We start from the raw sequence: 27116 nt of genomic DNA, 5'->3' as shown, positions 1-27116 counted from the left end.
TCTTCCTCTGAGCTGGTGGGACCAACCAGTGGACCCCTTTCGCCTTCCAAAGACGTCTCTTGGTCGAATCGCCCGTGCCAAGCACCCCGGCGGCTGGATAGCCAAGCTTCACCACTTTGACTGCGAATAAAAGGAACACACCTTTTACCGATGAACTCCGCGGCTGGTTTCATCCCTGTGCAGTGCAACGACTCCACGTTTCCTCCTCGGCGAGATCCTCTCTTCCCCTGGTCGAAACAATGAACTGCAACCACTGCCAGGAACAACTGCCACCGCTGGAGCTTCCTCTCTTTTTAAGTTACTGTGTCCTGCCTGGCCTCCCTTTCTTCGGTTTGCCCAAGGTGAATCCTTGGCTTTCCAACTGGGTTGGCCCCAGACCTTCTAACTTTACCTTCTTGAATCGCCCCAACGTCTTTTGAACATTCTGCAAAGACTTTTAGTGCATTTTAAACCGTGTGATCTTGGGCACATTTCGCTTTGCTCCATTTAAAGTGGGCCTGGCCTATGAACTTTGGCTCTACAGGATATACTGCCTTTATTCTCTTGCTGAGAACTCCCAAAAGTGTTGGGAGCTGTTTTATTTCTATGCTCTGTCTTTTTCTCTCCCTTTAACCGAACTATTTTAGTGCCATCAGGTTACGTGCTCACATCTGTTTTAACAAATCGGGGTTCTTTTAACTCTGACTTGTCTGATAGCTATCAAGGGAGGTGTGTATACTTTACCTGACTGTGTTTTAACTTGCTTTTGATTTGGAGTGCTAGTATATTGCCTAAAGTTTGTTTTAAATAAATAATTATATACTTTTTATACAAAGCTCTGGTCATTGTTTGTTTGCTCTACTGTGATTTTAGCCCTATTGTGTATACTCTATATACTGCCCTACTCTTCTTGAGAGAAGTCTGACTGCTCAGCCACAGCTACCAGGTAAAACTGGGTGGTGCAGACTGCTACCAATTGGGTTTACTGCTTACTCCTGTAGTCTTAATCTTTTTGCAGTGTTCCCTAAGGGAACTGCACAGGATTCTGCCTAACAGTACTCTACCGCACCCAACCGTAATCCCTCCACCTGGGAATCTTCTCTCATCTTTCGGGCTAATGGTTTCATAGAAAGAGCAAAGAGAATAGCAGAAAGAGGACATCCCTGCCTAATGCCCCATCCTAGTTCGAACCACCTACAATATTTGCCATTAACAAATATCGATGCTTTGGGAGATGTCTACACTGCCTGTATTCCCCCTGAAGCACACTTATGAAGCAAGTTTCATGCAACATGCATTTGAGTAACTGCGGCAATGCAGTGCGATTGTGTCCATTTCCCTCAGAAGTGCACAGAGGACAGTTGAGACTCGTGTGTGTCAGGGAGAGGGGCAAGGCATTTGTGAACGCCACAGAAACATGCATGGTGGTAGTTTGGGGTACAGTTAGAGATCATACCTGCTACAACAGGATATCAGGTTTATGTAATTGGCTGTGCATCAGAAAGGCACTATACATGACATTGAGGTCTTCCCATGATCACTGTTTCCTTTGTTTGCTTTGAGTCCTGAGGCCTGCAGTACTGTGTTAGAAAAGGGTAAGTGACACTTCAAGTCCCAGAGTGCAAAGATTGGGGCCTGGATTGGATGCCCTACGCACTCATGGCATGGGGCAATGAGAGATCTGCCTCATGTTTACATATTAGTATGAATTGACCAAATGATACGTACAGGATGTGTCTTTAGGACTGACTGAAAACATTGTGGGACTTGACTCCAAAATAATGTGAGCTAGTCCCCATAATACTTTTGCATTTGCCCTCAGATGCAAGCAAAAGGGTTATTTCAATCCAATGGGCCTCATTCCGACCCAGGCGCAAAGGGATACCAGGCATCGGTAAGGACACTGGTGCTGGAAATCCCTTTGGGCCCTATTCCGAGTTCCTCCAACGGAACCCGTAAGACAGGTTCGGTCAGACCAAACGTACCTTACGGATCCCATTAGGGGACCAGGGTGTAAATGACGGCCTTGGCATGCGCCGGGCCGTTATTTGCGCCCTTCCCATTCCCATTGAGCCCTATGGAGGCTCATATGGGAATGGGGAATGGTCTGGTAAATGGGGACTTACCGGTCCCTCCAAGGTCGGAATGGACCGGTAAGTTCCCATCTCACCAAACCGGAGTCGGACCCGGTTTTGGAGGCAGCCATGGTGCAAATAGCACCATTTCTACCTCCAAACTCGGAATGCAGCCCAATGACTCTACAATTGCATTTACAAATGGAGATTCTAATTCATCATGTACTTTTTATGTTCACTGTTCCTGGGCTATGGAAAATAAATGCTACTTCTGACAGTTGTTTCTTCGGAAAAGCTTTCAGGGCGTACCTAGGCCAGTCATATGCCAGTATTCTGGTATGTGACAGATCCTGACTTAGGCCATCTGACCTTGCAAATGAACCAGCAATATGGGCACCCTCTTATTATCCATATAGCTCACCTAATATTTCCCAACTGCTTCAAGGTGCATGTCCCCCATATCTACTCTCGGCGGGCAAACCGTTTTTGTGTTTTTTGGATTCTTATTTTATTTATAAAGTGCCTAAAGCCTAAGTGCTGTACATAGAAGAAAACACATTACAATAATAATGAAAAATGCAAAACAGTGCCAGGAAGATTTAATGAGAGTGAGGAAGGAGAAGATTGCAATTGAGCTAATTGATTTAAAGATAGGAAAACAAGAAAGCGATCAAAGAGACAGGGATAGCATTCCAATGTTTCGGCGCTTACAGCAAGAAAGAATGGAAGCAGGAAGAAGCACTCAGGGCTGGGGGATGAGGGACCATGAGAAGAAAGAGCGTTTGTGAACAGATGGAGCAAGAAGGGATATAGAATGAGATGAGAGAAGAGAGATAGGAAGGGGTGATGCTATAGAGACATTTAAAGACAACACACAGAAAGTTCAATAGAAGGTGTGCCTCAAAAGAGAGCCAACAAAGGGGTTGCAAGGATGCAGAAATAGAGCCACGTGGAGAGAGGACACAAAGAACACGTATAGAAGTATGATAGATAGAACAGACAGGGGCCAGCTGATAGACAGGAAGACTAAAGAGGAGGCTAGAACAATAGAAGAGGCGTGAAAAGACAAGAGAAGAAATTAGATGCTTAGTGGCATCAAAGGCGAGAAAGACCTGGTAATGATAGGATCTAGAGACAGCCAATATGTGAGATAAAGGAAAATGAGGTGTAGAATGTGGTGTAATGATTTATTGAGAGGCCACCCTCAACACAGGGAGTCCCCTCCCCACTCAAGTGGTTATTCAACAAACTGTTTAACAGATCATTTTTTAGCCATATCTCAGACACATATCATACCTGTTGGATCCCTCTCCCCTGAGCTAACAATGAGCCAAGAACCAGGCCTGTGTACAAGAAATATATTGGCATTTATTTAAATTAAAAGTAATAGAACTGATCACGAAAATATCAAAAACACCACTTTATCAGTGGCATAATACAATCAGCTTCTCTCAGCATAAACAAATCACAAAATTGAGTTAAAAAGAACACAGACGCACCTCTTACCTTCTGCAAATTTCACTTCACAAACTAATTACACTGATCAATAATATAATTTCGCACAAACCTTTAGTTTAAAACAAACACATGGTGATATATCGCATTATTTTTCAGACCCCCCCTGCTTTGGTCTATGTTGGGAAGTCAGCCAGAAAAATTGTTATGCTTTGGGGAATTTTGTATTACAGCCCCCCCATCCCCCTTACTGAAAGGCCTGTTTTGGGAAAGCTGGATAAAAAGGTTTGACTGATTAAGAACCAAGACACCCCTCTTCCTTATAGAAGTCAGGGTCAGCTGGACAACAATGATTACCCAATTTATTTATAAGCTATAGTTTTCAGCTCACAGTGGGAAGTGAGCTTTGTTAATTTTGAATTTTAACAGAATCCACCCCATAGTGTTCTGCCTAATAGGAAATGTATTAAATTAATATATCTGGTTAACTAGGCTAAGGATCTACACAGTTTTGCCCCCCCACCCACTATAAAGGGAAAGGATTCAAGGCAAGCAGACTCACCTACCTTTGGGTTTCCCTTGGCTTAGTTCTACCTACATAGCAAGCCTCTGTTTAAGGTTCAGGAAAGCCAGCAGCATCTCAGGACAATCTGGAAAGATAGGGCAGTGGTCTGGTCACTCCACTTTCAAAGATGACCTTCTGCTGTCCACCAAAGGACCCAGTCAGCTTTGAGGTCTTCCTAGAGATAGACCGATCCACCCAGATGCACTCTCAGCACTCTCCTCTGGTGTCTCCTTACAGCTGTCAGAATGGTAAGTTTCAGCAGTCTTCCTGATGGTCTGTCTCTTTTCTCTGTCCTCCTGTCTTTCTCCTTTTTCTGTCTCCCCGGTTTTGCTGTGTCACTCTGTCCTAGTGCAGTCCCCCTTATATAGCAGAAATGAAATCACCAATTTTACAATCTTAGGAAATACCCTGTAATAATCCCTGCCACTAGGATTGGAAAGTTACTCCTCTCTCTCCTCCAAACCCCGCCTCCAAGTCAGGATTTGTTTAGGGATTTGGAACACCATATGGCAATTGCTATTTGTAATCGCCCCTTTGTTCTCCTTTCAACTTTTTGGCAAAAATGAGTTATGTATCACAACTTCATAACTTTAGAGCAACTGCCATATCACACATATTTTCTATTTTAGCTGATCATTGAGAATTACATAAGCTGACCACCAAGTCTGTATGATCTAGCATGGCCATGTGGCACGTTTCTGTCGTTTCCATAAAAAGCACAGCAGTTATGAAGATGTAAGTTATTAAGTATATCCCTGATTTCATTTTCCACCTTTTCACCAACTCTAACATTTGGAACATGTTCAGATCAGCCAGAAACCTAGTCTAACTGACCATTACAGTTCCCAGAGTTACTGGTAGATGCATTTTATATCCCCAAAATCACCTGGAAATTACATAAAAAATGGTAACAAAATGAAATCAATCCACAGTATGGTTGTTGCAAAAAATGCCTCAATGATAATAGTCCTTTTAAATGAATTGTGAATGTTCATATTCAGCAAATGGAGGGTCTGCTTCATCCAGCCCAGCCATCTGTCTTCCTGGGCCAGCTTGTTACCAGTGTTTTTTATGAGTCTCTTTGAAGTTGGTAGCTTGCTCTTTGAGATGGGTGCCCCCATTTTCACACATATTAGTCGTACTCCAGCCAAGTGTGAATTTCATTGAAGCCCCTACTTCCAGAGCCAGTAAGTCTGGCGGACCCTGGGGTTTCAACACCTTCAGCAGCACATTTTATTGTGGGCATCATTAGATGGAAGATGTGACATCCAGGCTGGAAGTGGGAGTTTTCCTTTGTCAAGTTTTTACCACAGCCAGGTTGTATATGAAGACAAACAAAGCTCTTCAAATGTCACTGGAGTTTTGTAGGTAAAACATAATATACATTGCTTTTGTCAACCCACACATCATGTTTTGTTTTCCTGACATTTTTCTGTGAGCGCTGATATTTTTTCCAGTTTTATTTTTTAAAAGCCGTTTTTATTTGCACACACATGTGCATTCCGTTTTTGCTTTCAATGTAAAAAAAATCCTGTTTTCCATGTCACAGGGATCTTTGATTCCTCCTTTTGTAAATTAAACTGCTGCTTGTCCATCGGTAATGACGGGTAGGCCCCTTTCCTCATGGCTCTTTAACTTTACATGAAAAACCAAAGCAAAAGCCAAGCTGGTTTTTTTCAATGTTTAAATGCCTGCCATTCATGTGACAGGGACTTCTGTCTGGGGCCTTTAAATTACAACCCTGGCGGCAGCCGTGCCCTTGTTAAGGGCACGGCTGCTGCCAGAGTTGCTTTTTTTCCGGCACCCGTGAATGGACAAGAGCTGGGTCACGTCGAGCTCGCCGGACCCTGTAATTGCCCATTTGTGGGTGCCGGAATCAAGGGCCTCCTGATCCCCATTCTGCCCCATAGGGCTGAATGAGGAGGTCGGATGCACCGGCACATGCAGAGTAGTGCCGGTGCATCCGACGTGCTCTGCTCGCAGGTGCCGTTACACCCGCCAGGAAAAACCTGGTGGGTGAAACGGCACCCGCAAGCAGAGCACGTAGTATGGCGATCCGGGAACTACGGCACTATGTATTGTCTCCAATCCCTTGCATTCTTCCATGGTCATACCTGTACATAAAAAGGAGACCGGAATGGCCCACAGGATTTTAAGCCCATTTCACTGATAGACGCAGGAGCCAAGGTATATGTTAAGGTGTTTGGTAAGGTCATTGTTAAACCGCCTTGACCTTTGGATGGGAAAAACAGTATAATTTATCACGTACAGAATGGCTTTAAGAAAGTTGTCAGCAATGTAGATCAAGATTTCAGATTATTTGTATTAATCCATAAACTATTTTTAGTTCATAAGGCACCTCTTATCTTGGTATTTATCAATTTTAAAAGCTGCCTTTGACAGCATGCCAAGGGCTAAGCTATGGCAACCCCTTACAACGTTTGAAGTTCCTAACTGGTTATTGGACATAATAAATTAACTTTATTCTTGAAACATTGCTACAGAGAAATGGGAAAGCACCTGGTTCAGGTTTTCCCAGTCGATTTAAAGTCAGTGTTCTGAAATGCACTGATTGGATTGGCAAATGCTGGTCAACAGTAGAATTCCTGCAGTGGATCTCTGGTAGTAATTTGGCTTCCCATGCTTGGATCTTGCGGTCGGCGATCTTAATTGGCTCCATGCCCTCTTCTTTTTACCAGATATTGGAGTGGAAGCTGCCCCAACCCATCTAAGAAGGGCCCTGCTACAGTTAGAGAGGCGATGGCCATCCAATCAGGGAGAGCCTGCCACCATTAAATCTGCCCAACCACAAAAAGAAGTGTGGATGGGACATGACATTTGCAAATCTCACTTTCAGCCCATTTCCCCACACAAAGGAGTGACTGGAAGTCCAAAGCTGGATTGCTGCAAAGGTGAATGCCCTTATTTGGACATTTCTGACCTGAAGATGGCCAGAAAGAATAGGTCTTTTAACATGAGAACAGCCATTCTGAGTATATGGTACTCGAATAATTGTGATAGAAAGGTACACGGCTGTGCACTAGGTAAAAGATGAAAAGTGATTCACTGCCACCAGCCGGTTTAGTTCACATTGCTCTAAGTAACTGAGATGTTACATAAAGAAAAAGAAAATGGACACAGTGTTCCTGCAGCATTCTAATTAAGGTGGCTTGAGCTACACTGTAAAACTACAGGGGAAAACAAAGAGAGGCACAATTCCAATGCCGGTAGCCATAGGAACTTACAAGTGACCCCAAACAAAATGAGAGAAGCAGGAGAGTCAGTCACAAGAGCCTCACTCACCCAAAAAGTCAGTCAAGATCCAGACAGAAAGCAGATATTCTAAGGTTTCTAAATGAAAAATCTTTGCTAACAAGGTCACTGCTCCCTAGAGCCCAAGCTGTGCCTTGTGTGCCCTGTCTACATCAAGAAGTACAGGCAGCGTCTCCTCCCGCACCATATCCTCTTCCACGCCTTTGTTGCCTCCTCCCCATCAGGAAGGTCCAACTCCTGCTGAGGCATCTCCAAAAGGGGGTCTTTCTACCTGAGACTACTCCTGACCGACCACCTCTTTGTATTCAGCTCCACGACCATACTAGATGGAGAGCACTTCTTCCTCTATGCCCCACCCAGACATGCGCCGCCCCACACTGTTCCCCCAGAGTGCTTGCTGCAGCCTCCTCCTCCTTTCACATGGGGAGCATGGACTCCTGCACCTCCATTTGTCTCTCCTCCATGAGGGAATTCACCATTTTGCCTTCCCTGCCTCCTTTCTGCCTACATGGTGGGGTCCACAAGAGGTTCTGCCTCCCCTGTCTGCATGCCAGTAGTTGGGGCCTCCTCCAGTAGCCATTTTCCTTTCCCAATTATAAACGTAAAATCAGACAAAAGGACTCAAGAGTCATAGTGGAAATGGACAAAGCAAGTCAACGTTTTATTAGTTTGCAAACCATCCAAACAAACAACACCCTACCAGCCCGCTGCCCAAAGTAACCCAACCTACATCCAGGTCACATTCTCCTTACGTTCCCTCATGGTCCGCTCCCTCATAAAATACATCATATCCATTTGGCTTCCCCCACCCCTCAAGGTATAACAATACACTTAATTGTGTATATCCGTAGTTCATCTCCTATTTCCCCTTTGTCGCCCGTCATCACGTGGTCCCTCATTTCTGGGTCAGTCACTCTAGCCTGATGATATCCAGTGTTGTCCTCCAGTGCCCCTTGATGCACATCCGGTCCAGAATAAGGTCCCATTGTCTACCCTATTTTAAGCCAGCATGATGCAAGAGGGAGGCCCAAGTGGCCTTCACCGAGTGCACTCCGAGAGCCGTCCAAAGAGTTGTTTCAGCAGTCTGTCCATACATGTCCATTTTAGGGAGTTCTAAAGGCAAGTGTTCCCTACAGATAAATGAGGGTATTTCGCCATTCATTGTCCCACATAATAAAAAGAAAAAATAACGTCTCGGGCACATATACCTGTTATGAAGTTGTCTCACTGTATGTAAATAGTTATGGCCATGCTTACTATTCATAGAGAGCAGGGTGTTCATTATGTATGATGTAGTATAGTTATATGTGGATGTCACATTGTAATATAGTTATGATCAGGGTGCCATGTCTGCCTGATTGTGTATGATGTGGTATAGTTCTATGTGGAATGTCATAATGTAATATAGTTCTGAGCAGGGTGTCATAGCGTGCCTGTGGCCAGAGAATGTTTACTCTTAATGTTGCTTCTATTACTGTTTGCACTAGCCAGCCAGGTGTAAGGTTGAGCTGGGGGTCTGTACTTCATGACCCGTAATAAAGGTTATTTTATCTCACTGAAAACTGCGTGGGACTATTCTTCATTGGCGACAAGGATCTTCTGATAGACCCCCGGCACTGCAGACTAATGGATTAGCAACCTATTTGCTCTGCAGTTACAACCTTGAAGCCGCTCTGCCAGCTGGCGTTTGCAGAAGCTGACGTAGGTGCTACAAGGAGTGACTTGCCTTGACATATTCACCTCCAGACTGGGAAAAGCGTCAAGCTGCTCCGCCTTATATTCCCTAATTAAGGCGTTCTTAGCGACCAAAATTGGGTAAGCATAGCAACAGTGACAGTGTGCGCATGAACTAATTGAAAGGCTCACGTACGTTTTCATTTACCGTGCAAACCGATATTGGGATGCAAAATCCAAATATTAAGCATACACTAAACGCATCAGCAATTAAAACAAATACGGAAGAAAACAAGGAGAAAGAACTGAACGATCACTTCATTTACATATACAAAATAAACTAAACAGGTGCAAAGTAGACAGCACTTACCTTTAAGGAGAAATGCACCAAAAGTAAGAAATATCATCAAGCAAAATGCATTGCAAAGCGCAAAGTGAAAGAACTAAATAGAAGTATTACCTACGTATACAGAGCAATTAAACAAGTGCAAAGGAGAACATGGCCATGGCAGGTGTGTTGGGACCTTCACTGTTTATGGCATGCCCAGGAAACCCAAAGGTGAAGTGGCCTCAATGGAAAAAAGGGTATCAATGCTAAATTAGGGTGGCATGCGGTAACTCAGACTCAAAAGAAAGAAAGGTAGCACTGCTCATGCATTTTTTAGGTTATATGGGGCAGCGGATATATGACACTCTTCCAGACATAACAGGAGTGGGAGACAGAGATAACATGACAGAGTTGGATATTGCCTTAAAGAAATTGGATATTCATTTTGAACCTAAAACAAGTACTATTCTTGGAAGGTACAATTTTGGGGTGAGGCTTCAAGAACATGGTGAAAGCATAGAGGAATTTGTAACAGCGTTGAGACATCTAGCTTTGTCATGTAAATTCAGAGACTCATTTGATGAACGGATAAGGGATCAATTTATGATGAACTGCCGAAGTAACAAAATCTGTGAAGAACTATGGTTGCAAGATGAAAATTCATTGGGTGAGGTACTCAACATAGCAAAAAAGAGGAGAACACTCCTTGGCATGTGTTGCGAAGTTATCAGAAAAGGATGACAATGAAGGAAAAATTGAAGTACTCAATGTAGTATAGTGAAAACAGAAGAAAAAGGTGAAGGAAAAAATGTATAAAAGGGAGAAGGAGAAGCCTGAATTAAAAAAGGAAGTATGGGAAGGGGAAAGAAGGGAAGAAAAGGAGCGTCTATGTTTCAGATGTGCGAGTAATTCACATTTTGCGGCAGCATTAGCATGTCCTGTTAGGAGGGCAATATGTGCAAAGTGCAAAAGACGTGGGCATAAGAGGAAATGAATGGAGATGTTTAAAAATTTACTTGAGCCAGACATTAATCCTGGGGGGTATAACGAGGAACGGATTGAGTTTTTAGGATACTTCATTGCAGATTTTGAATTTAAGGGAAGGTATGCCAAAGTAAAGGTTTACATCACTAAAAAAGGGAAAACTTTGTTGGGTTTGAGGGACCAGAAAAGACTAATGGTAAGATTGGATCCCAATCAAAATGAACAGGTGATGCAGATAAATACTTCTCAGTGTGTGGAAGATAAGTATGTGAAAGTGTTTAGAAAATAGATTGGTAAAGTGAGAGGTATTCAGCATCAGATTGTGCTGAAGAAGGGATGTGTTCCCGGGAGAGCAAAGTTGAGATCTGTTCCTTTCGCTTTGACAGAGGAAGTAAAGAAAGAACTGGAGAAATTGACAAAAATGGGTGTGATTGAAAGAGCTGGTGGTGTGGAATGGATTTCTCCACTAGTGATTGTAAAAAAAAGCCATCTGGAGATTTGAGATTGTGTGTGGATATAAGGGAGGTAAATAAAGCGATTATGTTTGATAGACATCCATTGCCCAAAATGAGCGAAATATTATCGATGGTTGGGCAGGTAAAAATCATTTCCAAACATGATATGGCGTCTGTGTGCCATCACGTTGAACTTGAAGAGAAGTCCAGAAAGGTAACGGCTTTCATCACGCATGAAGGTGTATTTCAGTACAAGCGTATGGCATTAAGGCTGGTATCTGCATCCTCCATTTTCAGAAAATTATTGATAGGTTATTTGTCAAAATGAGTGGTGTATTTTGCTTTCAAGATGACATTCTAGTATCTGGAGAGAATGTGGAGAAACATGATCAGAGGTTAAGTGAAGTGTTGAAAATTTTGAGTGAGAGTGACATAACTCTAAGGTAAGAAAAGTGTGTATTTCTTGGTGACAAGGTAGAGTACCTGGGACATGTAATATCTGCCCAGGGTATAACGCTGAAAGACTCAATGGTCACTTCTATCAAAGAGGTTGCAGATCCCAAGAACAAAGGGGAATTATCTTTCCTTGGAATGTTAGAGTTTTATCAAAAATCTATAAAAAAAAAGTATGCAGAAAAGGTCACTGAGATGAGAATGTTATTGAGGAAAAGTGAAGAGTTTGTGTGGAACGATGCGTGCCAGATGGAATTTAAAAGGATTAAGGAGGAAATAAAGCTGGCTGAACCTTTAAAGAAATTTGACACGAGAAGAAAGTGTGTGCTCACTGTTGATGCAAGCAATGTGGGTTTAGGGGCAGTTTTGTCCCAAATTAAGGCTGAGGGAAGTGAAGAAATTATAGCGCATGCCTCTAGAGCATTGAGAGGTGTGGAATTGAGGTACTCATTCCAGGAAAAGTTGGCTTTAGGTTATTTATGGGCAATTCAGAAGTGCAAATGTTTTGTATGGGGCACACATTTTGTGATTAGAACCGACCACAGGCCATTAATGACGATTTTTGAAAACAAAGGATTAGATAAGGTATCCCGGAGAGTTGCGGGATGGGTTACCAGATTACAGTGTCATAGCTTTGAGGTGGCGGTCATATCAGGAAAGGATAATGTATTTGAAGATTGTTTGTCCAGATTAGCGATGAAGGAGAATAAAGAGACTCAAGATGAGGAAATAGAAATGGTTTTTTCCAACACTGATAATGTGGTATGTAAGGATGAATGGGTGACAGCGGTAGATAACGATGAATTATTGTCAAGGAATTGTGGCATAATACATAAGAAGGCTGCATTGTACCATCCCAAAGGGAATAGGTTGGTGGAAAGAATGAACAGATATGTTATGGAGGGTGTTCTATTGGCGAAAGCGTGTGGTGTGAGTAGGAGTTTGGCAGTAGAAGAAAGAATGGGTGCTTTGAGAATGGCATCACATTCTGTTACAGGAGTTTCACCATTGAATTGATGAGAGGACGCAAAGGATATTCTTTCGTGTGTCCCCCTTGGATGGAAAGGGGAGTGGAATCAGATTGTGAGATTGAAAAGTTGAGAAAAGGCAGCTATCTGGAAGGCCATCCATCAGCAAGAAGGTGACAGCTGTGTGCCCAGTGCCAGTGCCACAGGATGGGGAGGATTGCAGAAAAGGCTTGAATGACCTCAAGGTCAGGGTCGGAAGCCCTCTCTCCAAACACCAGCAGGAGTCACTGGCCACAGGAGATGGCACCATGGACCGCCTTGTCCTTACCCCATGGGAGGAGAAGGCCAGCTCCATCCTCCACATGGAGGGGATCGAAGGAGTTAGTGGTGCTGAGACTGGAGCTAGCAACCAAGACCAATCTGAGGTGTTTGAACACCCCTCCTCCCCTGACAATGCAAAAGGAAAATGACCATCCCAACTATTGGTCCCTTAGCATAAATGAGCCCAATGGACACGGAAAGGTGCCACCACATGGTAATTCTCCCAAAGGAGACGCCACCCAATGCATATCCAAGCAGATCCAGATTCAAGCCTGGGTGATTGAGCTAGTCACCCGGGGCACCACATCAGCCCCACTGACACACCAGCTTGAAGTAGTCCAACAAGAGCACCCCCTTGCTGGTGTGTAGAAAGCTTCCTATTGTAATGGAAAGTGCCCAGCTCCTGTCCTGGAGCGGGGAGTCAATGATGTCTACAGATCACCACTGCCACACCAGCATGGGGCAGCCTTCAGAAGGCTACCCCATTCTGGCATAGCAGGGGTGCTCTGTTGAAATCATTGACTCCCTGCTCGATCCTGGGAATTGGGTGCTTTCCATTACAACACAGCACTGCAGCTACACCAGCATAAGTCTGCCCCATGCTGTTGTGGCACATGAACCACACATACAGGTCAGGAAGGGAGTGCAGCAAATATATTTGTTCCTTGTGTGCTGCCAGGGTGAATCCCAGCGTGGCATGCAGAGGTAGGTGGGTAATTGTGCACTTAACCATGCACAGCAGTATGAATGTGCATGGGAGCACATGCAACTATTTGCAGCACCCATGTTTGCTGAGAAAGGCCAAGTGCCAAAGTGGACCCCCAGCCCAACGTATGGAAAGGCCACCTTGGCAACACAAGGGGCAAAGAGCACCTGCCAATGGGGTGTACACGCTCAGCAGACACTTTCCCCACATTGATGTGGCCATATGCATTGCTCTGCAATGAACCATACACTTCAGTCCACATGTGTACAATATCCCTCCACTATGTAGCATGTGTGACTAGCAAACCCACGTATGCATGATGACTGACATCATGTAATTTGTCACCGAACAGGTTCACAGGTGACTCAGGAAGAGGAGGAGGAGGAGGCTAGCCCATATACGTCCCATGGCTGAGCCTCCAGGGCTACACCATCAGCCACCAACCCTGCGCCGCTTAGTGATGTTAAGGGAAGGCATGTGACACCACGGCCTAGCAGTACCACACCTGCCAGTGCTAGCGAATCACCTGTTGTCAGTGACTGAGACACAGCCACAGGGACTGCAAACCTGGCACCTGCAACTGCCCTCCAACAGCCAGCCAATGTTTATTGGGGAGCCAGCTGCTGTCAAGCATGCAGGAGGCACTGCACAGCCGACTGGCCCATCAAACCCCTTGTCACCTGAGCAGGACAGCCAGCATGATGGGCAGCATGGCCAGGTTTCATCGAGTCATACGGGTCACCATACTTCATCCCAAGCCCACCCCATGGCCCTCAACCCATTCCACATAGCACACAGGATGAAGCCATGTGGAGAGGCTGGATGCAATGGAGCAGCACCAAGTGTGCCTGGAAACACTTGCTGACGGGCAGGTCCTACACCTCCAGGCCATACGAACTGTGTCCAGGGCACCACACGGAGGGCAGTGACTGCAGCAGTGGCTGCACCACCTGCCACCCTGACTGTCAACAGACAGAGGGTGCACGAATTTATGGTGGGTATCTCGGCCTTTGCCAAGGCTATGCAGGACAGCATGTTGTTGCCCATGCAACACAACCGGGAACAAGTGTCTGAGCAATCCTGCTCCATCAACTCCAAAGAGAGATTATTGACCCGCACCCAAAGGCACTGCTCAGCACACATACTAGCTCCAATGGAGTTGGGGGAGAACAGTAAGGGAAAGAGGCCAGGCAAGTGACTGGAAATTTGTAGATAGGCACACAGGTGTATTGGGGATGGTATTGTGGGTAGGCGGCTTCGGGGAGCAAGTGAGGGTGTGTTGCGGATATGTGGTGGGGGAGGGTGTATTTGGAATGTCAATATTAAATATTAGTTCACTTGAATAAATGCTCAGACATTCCATTTTGTGTACATGTGTTTCTTGAAGTGACACTATTTACAGTGATTCATAGCATGTGGCTATTAATGTGCTCATAACATACTGTCCATGAGTTCATGATGAACCATATGTCCATGCCTGCCCTCTTCCCACCATTGCGTGACAGTGCATCACCCACAGGCAGTGTTTCTCCCCTTCAGGGGGTGGCATGTCTACATAAGTGGGTAGAGGGAGATTCCGCCTAAGGCATATGTTGTGCAGCATGGCACAAGCAAGCACAATTTTACCAACCTTTTCACGCCTGTGCATCCATGCCCCTCCAGTGCAGTGTAGGCAGCGGAAACGAGCCTTCAAGAGTCTGAATGCCCACTCAATACTGAGCCTGGTCTGGACATGTGCTTCATTGTAGGCCACCTCCTTTGGTGTCTGTGGATCCTGCACATGTGTCATGAGCCATGGTAGCTGGTCCAGAGTCACCTGCAAGGGCAAAGAAGTAAAGTGTCAGTCACAGAGCTTTGTGGATGAATTGGTCTTTACAACAGCATGTTGATGATAATTCTGTGCATGCATTCTACGAGTATTATCGTACAACATGTCTAACTATATTGCAGTACTAGCATGCGGAATCAATCAGTACTTGCCTTGTCATATCACACCATGCACCCAGCTCACAGCCAGCAGTTGTCACTTTCAGAGTCTGTGATTGTCATGGCAGAATGCCATGGTGCCTGTTTTGGGCCTGTGGATTTCTCTCATGAATGTGCCCTTATGGTTAGTTTGTTTTCCTCAGCTGCTTCTGTTGTCTGTGTCTATTCCATGATGGGGTCATATACCTGAGTACATGGCGTTACTACTGCCAGTTTTACATTTTTATGGTGCAGTGTTTTACCTTGTGGTTCAATGAATAGGGATGTAACATGCTGCATTGTGGTACCTGTATTCATGTGTGTATGTTGGAAATGTATGAAGCATTGTCCATCATGTCCAGGTTCCGTGGATTGCAGGCTGTCATTTGTGTGGTTCGAGGGAAGGCATTGCATGTACAGGGCCTTATGAGGGCATGCATATTTAATTTGTGGCTATGCACCCACCCCCCACCCCCTTCACATTGCTTCTCAATAGTGCTGAGAGATACATTTGTGTGATGGTACTTGTACTAAACCACTGTCCACATATATTGGTCACTGTGCCTCTACATGTTTCCAGGCAGTGTGTTATTGTGCAGGACTATGGCATTGTGGGTGGAACCAGGTAAGCGGGCACAACAGTGTGTGATAAAGAGTTCAGGATTGCAGGTGACCTGGATGTTGAGGGAGTGCTACTGCTTCCTGTTACGGTATTCCTTTTCATGGGCCTGAGGGGCCGCCAACATCACATGGGTACAGTCCAGGGCGGCAATGACATTGGGCATGTGGGTGACTGCATTAAACCGTGCCTTCATGGCATGCTCCTGTGCCGGGGTGGTGGGTAGGGAGATGTACTGGGACACATGGTGCAAGAGAGCATCCAGCACCTGCACCAGAATGTTGGGAAATGTGGGCTGCGACATGCTGTGCAGAATAGCCACAGATTGCTGGAAGGTGCCAGTTGCCAGGAATTACAGGACTGACATCAGCTTTAGCAGCAGGGGTACAACTGTTCTTATGTTTATTCTGTGCTCTAGGCCATCCTGGCTTAAGGTGAGCAGCTCATCTATGGTCTCCCTGATCAGCCGGTACAGGGTGACCAGCTGGTTGTCTGTCAAGGTCCAGGGTGAGGACTGACCCATGGTATGGGAGCTTGCCTTACATAGAATCTCTTCCTCCTCCTCCTCTCTGCACCCTGTGCTGATCTTCCTGCCTCTATGGGCGAATGTGCAGCATGATAAGCTGCATGTCCCAGTTTGCAATGGCTAGTGGCAGCATGGTGTTGGAAAGTGAGTTTGGGGAAGTTGTGGCTTCATACCGTCACCTGTCTGCATTTACCTCCGCCAGAAAGGTGCTGGTAACTGCACTGTGTTTTTGGCAGCATTACCACCCGTTTTCAGCAGTATTTTGGTGGTGTTTCTACTTGCAATACAGTGGCAAAACCATGGCAATACCATTTCGGTTTTGGGCGGTATTTCCACAGGCGGAAATCGCCCTGCTGCTAATTCCGACAGATGTTGGTGGTAATTCCACCAGTGCTAATTCCGCTATGGCTATTTCCACTTGTGGAATTAACCCTGACACCTCTTTCAGTGGTATGGTAAATGTGGCAGTAATTTCACTTTTACCATATACCACCAAACTCCTAATGAACCCCTTTGTCTGGTATTTGTGGATCCATTGTGACTCCAACTCCTTCAAACGTATTCAATTGCTTATGTCTGACTGCTGGGATACTCACAACCCTTTCTAGTACATGGCATTTTCTGCATGTGCCTCTCGAAACAGAGTCTGACTGCTTCTTACAGGTACCTGTGTAGTAACAGTCAGATTCTGTATTGTGGGTACACCAGTCCCAATGGACATATGCATAGCTGTCAGTCTTGAGCCTACTTCGTGACAGGCCGTAATCAAGGAACTTACCCAGGGAAGCTGATGGTGATGAAGGGCTGCATTTAGGAACACTGAAGACATTTTCTAATACCCTCATGTCTTTACTTTACTTTTTCTTTATTCTATTTGTAACACGCACCAAGGACCCTGAGGTTTACGGGCACACAGAAACTGAGACAGAGCACACAAGACAGACAAAAAAGTGAAATATTCCTGTGGAGAGATAGGTACACAGTCTAGATACACTGATCCTGTAAAAAATAACAGTTTTTTAAGCCTCTTTCTACAAACTGCTGTTGAAGCCATTTCTCTAAGGTCGGGCAGAAGGGCATTCCATTCACTTGGTGCGGCTATAGCAAGTGCACATTTCATAGCCTTGCTGAATTTGCAGGCTGGCATCTTCAGCTGCTATTGTCAGACCTGAGAAGCCTTAGCCTAGGTTTCTCAGAAAATACCTCACTCAAGTAAACTGGCATAGATCCGGCATGTTATTTGTGGGTGATTAAAAGTAGACAATAATGAATCCTGGCCTCCACTGGGAGCCAGTGTAAACCATGACTGGCGTCCGAGATGTGTTCTTTCCATTTAAGTCCGGTGACAACTCTCACTGCACTATTTTGAATGACTTCGACGCGGTTGCATTCTGATTTGTGGATGCCAACTAGCAGAATACTGCAGTAGTCTAGCTTTGACCCCATAATAGCCCTTGCTATTATTTCAGAGTTCTTTTGAGAAATGAATGGCCAGAGATGAGCCAGCAGCTTTATACAGTAGGCTGATGAAGACATTACGCTGCTTACATGAGCTTTCATATTCAAGTTCTGGTCTAGTATGGCACCTAGTGATTTCACTTTCTTCTTAGTCATGATATCACACACTGCGATAGAAAAAACACTCGTAGTCAGGCCCTAACGTCCTTATTTTATTCTCAGTCCCTGCTACCATCAGCTCTGTTTTTTCTTTGTTAAGTGCTAGCCCGTTCTGTATCATCCAAGTCTGTATAAGGTCATAGACCTTGTTAATGGTACTTTCATCCTCCAGAAATATTCCTGTTAGCGGGATGACACATTGAGTGTCATCCTCATAATTAGTCAAAGCCACACTATTTTTCTCAGGAAGGTTAAAAAAAGGAACAGTAAAAACATTGTATAGAGACGCTGACAAACAAACACCTTGTGGCACACCATATGCTAAAGGCACTGGTATTGCTTCAGTGTCCTTACTGCACACTTTACACTATCTATCACTCAGGAAAGAGGTGATCCAGAGAGCAGCATTATCTGAGAAGTGAGACACTTCCTTCAACCTATTTCAATTGGTTGTCAAGCCACTTCCTCACAGCACCATGCTAATATTGTTCTATTTCAGAGTAAAGGCGAAGATCATGATGTGCTCCTTTCTTACTATTCAATCGCAGTGATTACTGCAGATAATACCATCTATATGAAAGTGTACACAAATGTGGCAGCCCCTCTACTGAGAATGCACATGTTCAAATAACCTGTTAAATGGAAGATTTCCCGATCACAAAGGTCTACAATTATGTTTTAGCTCACTGTACTTTTCACAGAACAGAAATATCCATTTGCATAACAGTCTGGAACCACTCACCAGAGCAGTCCAGCACCGAAATGCTGGGCAATTCTCCTCTGGACAAGAGTATCAACAGCAACCACAGCCTTGTTGGGCCTCCTAGGTGAGGTGAAGCTGTGCCTCTCTAAGCACAGTGAGCAAGGGGCCATGTCTGGATTACCCTGTGTAACATCGGCTGTACGAAAGTGATTGCACATTGATTGGATGGGCATATTGTGGTTCTGGTTGGTCAAGAAGAACGTGGGTTTTTTCTGGAAGATCCATGGCGAAACACCAATTTCAGATGAACTGTCATTTACTTTGGGTCTCCCAATCTTTTTCTTGGAAATGACTAAGTGTAGGGTGGGGTGGGAGTTCCTCTGATAGGTGATGTATAGGATGCCATTTCTAGACTATCTGTTAGGACTCAGAAAAGCTCTTCAATCAGGCAATTGGTGGTTGTGGTTATTGTTGGTAGGAAGTCTACCATACAGAGTATCCATCTGGATTGCCATATTAGCTTTTTGCACTGCATGTTGAGCCTTTCATATGATTGATTTGGCAGAAAATTGTTATTTTCCTTTTTCAAGTTAAGGACTAGCCAGGAAGGCTAGTCCTTTATGCGGTTTATAGGGTGGTCTCCCCTTCAGCTACTATATGGAAAGTCTTACAATTATGCAGAGAAATCGATTACAGTCAGTTATCATTATGAAAGACTTACAAATATAATGACAGTGCCATAGAGAAATAACCATCACTTGGTATCAAATTATATAAAGATCCAGCCATAATTATGGGATTGCACTTCAGAAAAGATGTGGAGTTCGTTCTGCAGTTTGTCATGCAAATCAATCGTTTACATTTTCTCTGTGTGATTCTATTTTATTTATTTTGGAAACATTCAGATTGGCTCTTTTCTATCAATTCTATGTTCATATGTGAACAGATTATTATTATGGTATTCATTGAGCGTGATCTAGCTTCAGGAATCATCAGTGCGCTTTACATTTGTAGGGGGAAGAACACAGTGAGAGAAGCAGAGAAAAGAGAGCAGGGAGCCAATGGGTGAGGGTGGACAATTGGCAGTGAGGGATTCACAAGCAACCAGGGGAGGAGACAGTGGTGTCAGGTTCCAGAGCAAATAGACATGCAATAGACATCATTATTTTATTTTATTAAGCACCATTATTTTTTTTCTTGAGGTTTCATGTTCAATTATTTGTTATTCTCATTCTTGGATTGGTTTGGGCCTTAACCTTTGTTTTCAGAATGCAGGAGGGAACCCAAGCCAAGATGGAGGGAAGGAACAGGAGCCGTGATTGGGTTACAGGAAGATAATGATCTGATTCCTACATTCTAAACTGCCTTTCATTTTGGAAATCTTCTGAGCAGGTCATGTTTTTGTTTCCTCCTAAATCTGAGGCCTAAGATTCACTTAGTAAGACATTTGTTTCCTGAAGACACTTCATTTGAAGTTAAGAATCAGCACTAAAGTAAAAAACATCAGCAAAGTAAAGAAGAATTTGTGATGAGATCTCCAACATCAAAATCAGAAAGCCAAGTACCTTTTGGAGTTGTTAATTATCTTTGTGCTGCGCAGGTATCAGAAACTATCACTTTTGGCAAATTGTTTTTCCTAAGACTAAAACTCTGAGTAGTCAGGGGTTAACTTTTCATGACTACCTTATGTGGATGAAAGGAAGTGATCACGCACATACGTTTTTGAAGAGAGAGTGAGGGGTCCACGTGCATGTGCTTCATCCTCTTTTAATATCCTTGCTTACCTTTATAGGTTTTCACGTCATGTGCCGTTCGAAATCTAAGGCAGTGCAGTGTCACGCTCAGCAAGATTTTCTTTGAAGCAAGAGATCCAGTCCACAGTGATTTGTGTGCTTCTTGAAAGGAAGGTGAGGTCTGGAGCTTCATTTTTTCGGATGTTCGTGGAAACGAGGTAAGCAAGCGCATGTTTGTTTTTTCATTGCGGCGTGTTGTAACTCTAGATTTCTGATTGCACAGCGATTCCAGTGAGACTGATGTTTGTTTCCTGGTGCTAGTTTAATGCGAGTGCACGGCGTCCGAAGGTAGAGACAGCACAAGTTATTGTGGTTCAAATAAATACAGTTTAGAAGTGTTTGGAGGAGGCGCAGGCACAGGACTTTAACTGTTGCTGCAGAGAGACGTCATCTCTTCAATTCAAGGACAACTTTGGGAGGCATTTACTGCACAAGGTGGAAACATAGGTTGTGTTACTTATCCACTAAGGTCAACGTTATTCTCTCTGCAAATGTGTTTTTAATATTGCTGAAACTATCTCTGTGAATTCATTCTAAGTTGGAGAGGACAATTTCCTCTCCAACTTAGATTCGTTTTGATAATGACAAGGAAGTCCCTGAGTAATGGCACATTTTGAATCCTAAATGGAAGGTTCACAACAAACCAAACCTCTATGAGCACTTATTTAGTTGTCAGAGGGAGAATCTAGAGTGTACAAAACCTGTGAACTCATTCTTTGTCTACTGCTCCTCTGAACCTGTTTTAAAATGGTAGTCAAAACATTCACCATAGAAAAAAAGTGTAAACACATTTGAATTCTTCATGTTTTGGTTCAATATGAGTTCAGGTTTCAATTCAGTACTTTGAGTTGGGTTAAAGTAAGAGTGCCATAAGGAAACAATTTTAAAACAAGAATTAATATCCTCTGATCATATGCAGAGGAGTCATCAGGTAAAGAGTTTATGGTGTTTATTTACTATTTGTGTTTGAAGAAAGTGAAAGGGAACACTAAATGTTGTATGAACTTCTCATCTATGCAGAGACCGGATGAAGATAGAAGATCCAGTGTCTGAATTTGTTATTTTCTCTACTTCCCCTTTCCCCCAGGGGTGTCTCGAACTTAGTCCAGTTGAGAGCACTACATCTTAGTAGGAATGTGGGGCTCAGCAGCTCCTGCGTTGGACAGAAGATTGGACATGACAGAATGAAAGGCTCAAGTAAATAAGCTGCTGAGACCCCTTCCCAGAATAAACTATGGAATGCCTTGGGAAATATGATTAAGGAGTTGAGGGAAGAGTGAGGGTATCAATTAATGAAAATGTTCTTTTAAATAAGAAGGTAGAGGAGTTAAATATTAAAGTAACTCATATACAGGAAATTACAGAGGAAAGGCTAGTTGGAAGGAGAGGTGAAGAGTCTGGAACCTCCAATTTTGGAAAGGGAAGGGTCCGGGCTGAGAACAAAGTCTGAGTTGGGAGCAATGTGAGGTTTGAAATCTTTTTTTTTTTACTTTTATTTTCATAGACAGTTGCCTCAGAGCAGAGCCGCAACACAGAGAACACACCACTACTTCCGTTGCATCTTTCAATTTACACATGTATATTCCACAATGTATACAAGACGTTATGGTGATGTCGGATGTGAAGTGCCGTCCTCCGGTAGCATGTTACATAGATAGAGTCAGAATGGAGCCCAAATGTCTTTGGGTCGACTGGTTGGTGATACTGTCAACACAAATTGTTCCTCACATTCATTCACCATCGAGAGGTCTTTAAGAAAATCCTCCCTGCGAGGTGCACTAGCGGATTTCCAGCACTTCAAGATACAGCATTTTGCAATAACACATGCAATATTAAACAGTCTCTTAGTGGTCTCTGCATCCTTACCAATGTCTCCAAACAGCTATTTCAACGGGGATTCAGGAACTTTTGTAATTTCCTCTATGATTTCTAAAACCACACCCCAAAATCCTGCCACTAAGGGGCATGACCAGTGCATGTGGTATGCATCCGCATTCAGTGAATCACATTTTAAGCATTTTCCCGTGCAGCCGTCTACACATTTGGCCATTTTTGCTGGTGTTTAATGCATTTGGTTGAGTATTTTAAATTGGATTAGTCATAGTACTGAATTCATGGATACAGTTTTAGTGAGTTGACAACATCTGAACCATAACATTTCATTTAATTCAATGCCTAAATCCCATTCCCAGACCTCTGGGTGTTGTTATGGCTCCTTTACATTCGTGGGTAGTAGGCCATTTAGAAGCAAATGCGGCCTTCATTCGGTGGAACTGAAGTCGTTTGAGTTGCCCCTCTCCCACCGTTTCGACGAAGTCCCCTAGTTTACAGTATGTGCCTCCCAGGAACATATCACACATTTTTTAGTTCTTTATTCAGGTCCCACGATATCTGCAGGGCTTTATCAAACGTGGGCGCAATGTTAGGGAATTTCCATAGAGCGATTTCCGGATCATATGGATTTATCAATCCAATCCTATTGTATATTTTGGATCATGCACGTGCAGTGATGCTTACTGGGTCAAAGTCAGAAGAGTCTTTGTGTGTGGGGCCAAAGATGACCGACCATATATTGGCAGGGAAAGCAGCATATTTCTCTAAGATGATATGTGTAGCCGTGTCATTGGGATCAAACCAATATTTATCGAATTGTGCCTGGGACACTAGGTCATATAATTCGAATTCGGGAGCTGAAATGCCGTTTGGTCCATTTCAGTCTGGCTGTCTTTCCCCTCCCACACAAAAGAGGTGTTGAGTGACTGAAGCTTCGCAAAGAAGGTTTTCCCAGGCCAAATTGGAATGTTACCGAAACAGTACAGTACTCTGGGAAGGACTACCATTTAAAGAAGGGCTACTCGGCCATATAGTGAAATAGGGAGCTTAGACCACAGTTGTAGTTTAGTGGTTAGAATCTTCAAGAGTTCCCCTTGGTTTTCGGTTTATAGCGTGTGTTTGTCTCCGAACACAACTATTTCCAGGTTGCGTACATGTGTGGGGGACCAGTTAAACCCGCTTATATCAGATAGATCTCTGGTACTGGGGGTCAATGGGATCAGTTCTGATTTTGAGACATTGATCTTATACCCGGAATATTCAGAGAACACGTGAATGTCAGCCATAATAGGCTCTAGATTTTCTTTCGGATTAGGGATATGTAGCAGGGTGTCATTGGAATAAAGAGATGGGTCCTGTCATTCTGAGGCCTCTATGCGCATGATTGTTCCGCACAAATTTGGCCATGGGCTCTATAGTAAGTGCAAACAAAATAAGAGAGAAGGGACATCCCTGCCAAGTACCTCTCCTCAGAATGAAGAGAGAAGACACAGTGTGGTTAGTGAGAACTCTCGCTCCTGGGTTCGTGTCGAGCAATCAGACACATTGGAGAATATTGGCCCAGGCCAAACCTTTCTACCATTAAGAACACATAGGACCAGGAAACCGAATCGAAAGCCTTCTCAGCATCTAGCGCCGCAATAGCTGCATTTGCCTTTGGGTCAATTTGCACCATCACACCAAAAAGACATCGTAGGTTTAAGGCTGTGGATTGGGTAGGGATAAAGCCAGCTTGGTCAGGGTGGACCAACATGGCATGTACGTTAAAAATCTGGTCGCAAGGACTTTGGCGAAAATCTTTGCATCCATATTGATCAGGGAAAGGGGCCAATATGAGGCCATGTCATGTGCAGGGTGTCAGGGTTTGAGGAGGACTGTGATGACCCCCTCGCGCATAGACTCAGGGAGTGTGCCCCGAGACATTTCTTCCTCTCAAACCCTCAGCAACACGGGGGCCAACTTATCGTGAAACTCCTTGTATAGCTCGCCTCCCAGGCCATCCGAGCCAGGGGCTCTGCCGGAAGTTAGTGCTTTTATCGCAGTGGTGATTTCTTCAAGCGTGATGGGTATATCTAGTGCATTACGTGTGTCGGGGGTTAGGGTCAGGAGGTCGAGCTTATGTAAATAGTTAGTTATCTCCTCCTTAGATTTAACATCATGGTTGGAATATAGGGATTTATAAAAGTCGGCAAATGTGGCGTTGATATCTTGTTCCCGAATCACTGTCGTCCTGTGCGCCGTTCGAATACTGGCAATGGGACTGTGGTAGCCCTCTGCTTTTAGCATTGTGGCTAGGAATTTACCACCTTTATTACTTTCCCCATATCTGCGGGCCCGGGTTGTGGTGGTCATATACAGGATTTCTCTGTTTGCCAGTTTATTAAACTCATTTAATGCTATATGGATATCAGAGAGGGTTTCCTTACTGTGTGTAGTACTGTATTCCATTTCAAGCATATCTAATTTCGCTTCCGCTATACTCAGTTCCCTCCTAACAGTTTTCATCAACCCAGTGGACTTTGCCATGATGAGACCTCACACCCACAGCTTGAACGTCTCCCATAGAGTAGCTTAATTATTTACTGAACCCTCATTCAATTAAAAAAAATCCTCTATCTCAATGTGGAGTGATTCACATACATGGGGGTCTAAGTATGGTGGGGGGCATCCTCCAGCGTCTGGCATGTGGTGCAGTGTCATGCAGGGTAAGAGTGAGGGATATAGGAGAGTGGTCCGAGAGGGTACGGGGATGAATCTCACATCTAGACATTGCATCTGAGAGGGACGAGCTAATGTGCCAGTAGTCTATGCGCAACTCCGAATCATGAACAGTTGTGTAATACGTAAAACGCTTTTCTTGTGGGTGTAGTGCACCCATATATCGATTAAAGATGTTTGTGACATTCTGTCTTAGGCAGATGCAGCCTTTGTGAGCCCACGGTGGATGACCGAGGAGCGGTCCAAGGACACATCGAGGATTGTGTTGAAATCCCCCCCCCAAACCACCAGCGCATCATCGGATGTGATCAGCATGTCCAATATTGTACTATAAAATTCTGGATCATCAATATTAGGACCATAGGTATTGACTATCACTATCGGTCCCCCCCCCATACCCACCCAGACCAGCACATATCTGCCTTGGGTGTCTATCATACTGTCCAGGTATCGGAAATCCAGTTTAGGATGGATCAACGTGAGAACTCCTCTGGACAGGGCAGAGTACTCTGTATAGTATCAAAGAGGTCCCCAGCGTGAGTGAAAGTTAGTGTTGACATTTCTGAGAGCATGTGTCTCCTGTAGGAGAAGGATCTGAGGACTATGTCTAGTAACATAGGCTGTAATTTTCCTGACTTTGACTGGTTTGTTGAGCCCCCGGATATTCCAGGAGTATAACTTAATCACCAACCCCTTATCAACCTGTGTTGTGGTCGTCATTTATCTCGGTTCTGTTCCTAGTGCATTGACGCGTGCCTGTCCAACGAATGATGCCTGCTGCAACATAACACCCTGATTTTGAACATTTACCATCCCCAACAGACCTCCACCTAGTGCCAAGGGTAACATTTCTCCATGCCCCACACCCACCCCCACCCGCACAATCAACCCCAACATGATGATGAAACCCTATCATTAACTTGTGGAACTTTACAGAGGTGCATGTGTTGTGGCCCACAGTCATCGCAACCAAACACAACTCATCCGGCATATAATCAAATATAGGTCTGTGCCACCCAAACACCCACACTCCCCATTGCGGATATTAATAGGATATTGCGTTACATGCAGTCAGTCGATCGGGCCTTCCTATCAATGACTGGCTGTAGGAGTTAATTTTAGTCTGGACCTCTTCCCTGCAGTGGTATTGGAATTGTGGCCTCTATATAGTCCATGGCCGCCGTAGGATGTTCGAAGAAATGCGCATGGCCCCCGTGCTGTATCCGCAGTTTTGCCGAAAATATCAGTGCATGCAGAACCAGTCTCAATCAGAGTTGTTTCTTGACTGGGTCGTATGATCTCCTTTGTGCCTGTACTCCTGCGGCAAAGTCTGGATATATGTGTATATTGTCGCCTTCTTGTTGAAGGGGCCCCATCTCCCTCGCCAGACATAGAGCAGTGTCTCTATCTCTGTAGTTTAGTAATTTAGTGACTATGGTGCGGGGGGAGCCCCTGGTTTGGGCACCGGGGCTAGTGTGTGGTGGGCTCTCTCTACCAAAATCATTTCCAAAAAGACGTTGTCTCCGATCAAGGTCATCACTAATGTGTTCACATGTGGTTCCATGGGCCCTTTACAGAAGGATTCCGCCACTCACTCCCACTATGTGGATATTGTTGCGATGAGACCTGGATTCGAGGTCATCGCATTTGCCATGCAGTTTGGTCATTTTGCCCTTTAGAAGTGTGAATCTCGAGTATTCTGGCCAATCGAGTCCTCATTGGTGCTAATCCTGCTCTCCGCCTCCGTGACCTTTGCACTTACTTTATCAACGCGGGCCTTGAGTGAACCAATAGTAGCGACAATATCGTCTAGTTTCACGTTGACTGACAAGAAACCATTTTGTACAGTGATAAGGAGTTGGTCATATCTTGAGTTTTCAGTTGGTGTTGTGGGATGGTCAGCCAGAGGTGGCGGCATATTGACCAGGGCCTGGGTACTCGTGAAGGAATCCATCGGACCATTTTTCTACTTCTTGCCGCTGGCTATTCATGTCATCAGCCAGAAAGGGATTATAGGCAGCTGGCGGCCACCCGAATGGCCGATAATGTCCGGCACTCTCAGTAGGGTCCGGCAGTTCTAGGCGGCAGCTACCTCTACAAGGCCGG

This window comes from Ambystoma mexicanum, chromosome 6q, assembly GCF_040938575.1.
Source record: "Ambystoma mexicanum isolate Mex_15411 chromosome 6q, UKY_AmexF1_1, whole genome shotgun sequence".
NCBI classification, from domain to species: Eukaryota; Metazoa; Chordata; class Amphibia; order Caudata; family Ambystomatidae; genus Ambystoma; species Ambystoma mexicanum.
This window is presented reverse-complemented; position numbering follows the sequence as displayed.